Below are 5,000 nucleotides of genomic sequence, written 5' to 3'. Positions count from 1 at the left end.
CAGAGCAGGGCAGGGCTGGCGCTATTAATTGAATAATTTTTTTTTTTTTTTTTTACGTGGTGGTGGCGTGAACTTGATTGGTCCTGTGCAGAGCAGGGCAGGGCTGGCGCTATTAATTGAATTATTATTTTTTTATTTATTTTTTTTTACGTGGTGGTGGCGTGAACTTGATTTGTACTGTGAAGAGCAGGGCAGGGCTGGCGCTATTACTTGAATATTTTTTTTTTAATTTTTTTTTTTACGTGGTGGTGGCGTGAACTTGATTGGTCCTGTGCAGAGCAGGGCAGGGCTGGCGCTATTACTTGAATAATTTATTTATTTATTTATTTTTTTTACGTGGTGGTGGCGTGAACTTGATTGGTCCTGTGCAGAGCAGGGCAGGGCTGGCGCTATTACTTGAATTATTTTATTATTATTTTTTTTTTTACGTGGTGGTGGCGTGAACTTGATTGGTCCTGTGCAGAGCAGGGCAGTGGCGTGAACTTGATTGGTCCTGTTGTAACGATTTCCCAAAATTTATGGAATACTGTCAGAAAAATAAATAGATTCTGTACCCAGTTCAACTAACCAACAAACAAGGGTATTGTACAGAAACATTAAAGATGTAGATACAACAATTACAAGTGACCAAAAATAACCCCAAACCAAACACCCCACAAATATACACACAGTCCCAAACAGAATAGTCAAGTTGCTGTAGCTCCTCAAATGGAAAAACAAAAATAATCCAAAATCTAGAAAAAAAGATAGGTTTGATCTCACCAGGTCTGATGAAGCTGTAATTGTAGAAAGTCCTTGGTGTTGCTGCAAATCAAAAACAAAATCAGGAAACTCCAAAAAAAAACAAAAAAAAAATATTTGTAATCCAGCAGAAAAAGGAGGAGGATTGTCAGCAAACTATTCTTTAAAATGTGTTTAGTACTTTTAATACTTTCCTTTTCCTAAAAGGACCTTATAACCTTTTATTTAGTAGATAAGTTTGGTTAAAATCAGAGAAGCCAGAAACCTAACTCTTTTTACCAAACACAGAACAAACACACACCCCCTCCCCCGATGACCACCTGACCTTAATAAAGGAAAAAAGTGAAAAAAACAGGTTTTCCTAATAATTTGGCCACCTGTGGATAGACCTGGAGGCGGAACGGAAAGGTACTGGAGCCCAAAGGCTCCTCTTAAAGGGGCATTACACTTTATTTATTATTTTGCTGCTTTTCTCATTTACAGCTTTCAATTCAATGTAACTGTGTTACAGCGCTATTACTTGAATATTTTTTTTTTTTTACGTGGTGGTGGCGTGAACTTGATTGGTCCAGTGCAGAGCAGGGCAGGGCTGACGCTATTACTTGAATAATTTTTTTTTTTACGTGGTGGTGGCGGGAACTTGATTGGTCCTGTGCAGAGCAGGGCAGAGCAGGGCAGAGCAGGGCAGGGCTGGCGCTATTACTTGAATAATTTTTTTTTTTTTTACGTGGTGGTGGCGTGAACTTGATTGGTCCTGTACAGAGCAGGGCAGAGCAGGGCAGGGCTGGCGCTATTACTTGAATTTTTTTTTTTTTTTACGTGGTGGTGGCGTGAACTTGATTGGTCCTGTGCAGAGCAGGGCAGGGCTGGCGCTATTACTTGAATATTTTTTTTTTTTAAGTGGTGGTGGCGTGAACTTGATTGGTCCTGTGCAGAGCAGGGCAGGGCTGGGCTGGCGCTATTACTTGAATAATTTTATTTATTATTTTTTTTACGTGGTGGTGGCGTGAACTTGATTGGTCCTGTGCAGAGCAGGGCAGAGCAGAGTAGGGCTGGCGTTATTAATTGAAATTTTTTTTTTTTTTTTTTACGTGGTGGTGGCGTGAACTTGATTGGTCCTGTGCAGAGCAGGGCAGAGCAGGGCAGGGCTGGCGCTATTCCTTGAATAATTTTTTTTTTTTTACGTGGTGGTGGCGTGAACTTGATTGGTCCTGTACAGAGCAGGGCAGAGCGGCGCAGGGCTGGCGCTATTAGTTGAATAATTTTTTTTTTTTTTTTACGTGGTGGTGGCGTGAACTTGATTGGTCCAGTGCAGAGCAGGGCAGGGCTGGCGCTATTACTTGAATATTTTTTTTTTTTTTACGTGGTGGTGGCGGGAACTTGATTGGTCCTGTGCAGAGCAGGGCAGAGCAGGGCAGGGCTGGCGCTATTCCTTGAATATTTTTTTTTTTTTTTACGTGGTGGTGGCGTGAACTTGATTGGTCCTGTACAGAGCAGGGCAGAGCAGGGCAGGGCTGGCGCTATTACTTGAATTTTTTTTTTTTTTACGTGGTGGTGGCGTGAACTTGATTGGTCCTGTGCAGAGCAGGGCAGGGCTGGCGCTATTACTTGAATATATTTTTTTTTTTACGTGGTGGTGGCGTGAACTTGATTGGTCCTGTGCAGAGCAGGGCAGGGCTGGCGCTATTAATTGAATAATTTTTTTTATTTTTTTTTTTACGTGGTGGTGGCGTGAACTTGATTGGTCCAGTGCAGAGCAGGGCAGGGCTGGCGCTATTACTTGAATATTTTTTTTTTTTTTACGTGGTGGTGGCGGGAACTTGATTGGTCCTGTGCAGAGCAGGGCAGAGCAGGGCAGGGCTGGCGCTATTCCTTGAATATTTTTTTTTTTTTTTACGTGGTGGTGGCGTGAACTTGATTGGTCCTGTACAGAGCAGGGCAGAGCAGGGCAGGGCTGGCGCTATTACTTGAATTTTTTTTTTTTTTACGTGGTGGTGGCGTGAACTTGATTGGTCCTGTGCAGAGCAGGGCAGGGCTGGCGCTATTACTTGAATATATTTTTTTTTTACGTGGTGGTGGCGTGAACTTGATTGGTCCTGTGCAGAGCAGGGCAGGGCTGGCGCTATTAATTGAATAATTTTTTTTTTTTTTTTTTTTAGGTCGTGGTGGCGTGAACTTGATTGGTCCTGTGCAGAGCAGGGCAGGGCTGGCGCTATTACTTCAATATTTTTTTTTTTTTTTTTTTTTACGTGGTGGTGGCCTGAACTTGATTGGTCCTGTGCAGAGCAGGGCAGAGCAGGGCAGGGCTGGCGCTATTACTTGAATAATTTTTTTTTTTTTTTTTTTTTCACGTGGTGGTGGCGTGAACTTGATTGGTCCTGTGCAGAGCAGGGCAGGGCTGGCGCTATTAATTGAATAATTTTTTTATTTTTTTTTTTACGTGGTGGTGGCGTGAACTTGATTGGTCCTGTGCAGAGCAGGGCAGGGCTGGTGCTATTACTTGAATAATTTTTTTTTTTTTTTTACGTGGTGGTGGCGTGAACTTGATTGGTCCTGTGCAGAGCAGGGCAGGGCTGGTGCTATTACTTGAATAATTTTTTTTTTTTTTTTACGTGGTGGTGGCGTGAACTTGATTGGTCCAGTGCAGAGCAGGGCAGGGCTGGCGCTATTACTTGAATATTTTTTTTTTTTTTACGTGGTGGTGGCGGGAACTTGATTGGTCCTGTGCAGAGCAGGGCAGAGCAGGGCAGGGCTGGCGCTATTCCTTGAATATTTTTTTTTTTTTTTACGTGGTGGTGGCGTGAACTTGATTGGTCCTGTACAGAGCAGGGCAGAGCAGGGCAGGGCTGGCGCTATTACTTGAATTTTTTTTTTTTTTACGTGGTGGTGGCGTGAACTTGATTGGTCCTGTGCAGAGCAGGGCAGGGCTGGCGCTATTACTTGAATATATTTTTTTTTTTACGTGGTGGTGGCGTGAACTTGATTGGTCCTGTGCAGAGCAGGGCAGGGCTGGCGCTATTAATTGAATAATTTTTTTATTTTTTTTTTTACGTGGTGGTGGCGTGAACTTGATTGGTCCAGTGCAGAGCAGGGCAGGGCTGGCGCTATTACTTGAATATTTTTTTTTTTTTTACGTGGTGGTGGCGGGAACTTGATTGGTCCTGTGCAGAGCAGGGCAGAGCAGGGCAGGGCTGGCGCTATTCCTTGAATATTTTTTTTTTTTTTTACGTGGTGGTGGCGTGAACTTGATTGGTCCTGTACAGAGCAGGGCAGAGCAGGGCAGGGCTGGCGCTATTACTTGAATTTTTTTTTTTTTTACGTGGTGGTGGCGTGAACTTGATTGGTCCTGTGCAGAGCAGGGCAGGGCTGGCGCTATTACTTGAATATATTTTTTTTTTTACGTGGTGGTGGCGTGAACTTGATTGGTCCTGTGCAGAGCAGGGCAGGGCTGGCGCTATTAATTGAATAATTTTTTTTTTTTTTTTTTTTAGGTCGTGGTGGCGTGAACTTGATTGGTCCTGTGCAGAGCAGGGCAGGGCTGGCGCTATTACTTCAATATTTTTTTTTTTTTTTTTTTTTACGTGGTGGTGGCCTGAACTTGATTGGTCCTGTGCAGAGCAGGGCAGAGCAGGGCAGGGCTGGCGCTATTACTTGAATAATTTTTTTTTTTTTTTTTTTTTCACGTGGTGGTGGCGTGAACTTGATTGGTCCTGTGCAGAGCAGGGCAGGGCTGGCGCTATTAATTGAATAATTTTTTTATTTTTTTTTTTACGTGGTGGTGGCGTGAACTTGATTGGTCCTGTGCAGAGCAGGGCAGGGCTGGTGCTATTACTTGAATAATTTTTTTTTTTTTTTTACGTGGTGGTGGCGTGAACTTGATTGGTCCTGTGCAGAGCAGGGCAGGGCTGGTGCTATTACTTGAATAATTTTTTTTTTTTTTTACGTGGTGGTGGCATGAACTTGATTGGTCCTGTGCAGAGCAGGGCAGAGCAGGGCAGGGCTGGTGCTATTACTTGAATAAATTTTTTTTTTTTTTTTTTTTTTTTACGTGGTGGTGGCGTGAAATTGATTGGTCATGTGCAGAGCAGGGCAGGGCTGGCGCTATTAATTGAATATTTTTTTTTTTTTTTTTTACGTGGTGGTGGCGTGAACATGATTGATCCTGTGCAGAGCAGGGCAGGGCTGGTGCTATTACTTGAATAATTTTTTTTTTTTTTTTTTACGTTTTGGTGGCGTGAACTTGATTGGTCCTGTGCAGA

Source organism: Acipenser ruthenus, chromosome 14 (genome assembly GCF_902713425.1).
Source record: "Acipenser ruthenus chromosome 14, fAciRut3.2 maternal haplotype, whole genome shotgun sequence".
Classification (NCBI taxonomy): Eukaryota; Metazoa; Chordata; class Actinopteri; order Acipenseriformes; family Acipenseridae; genus Acipenser; species Acipenser ruthenus.
The sequence above is the reverse complement of the archived record's forward strand: the minus strand, read 5'-3'. Positions refer to the sequence as shown.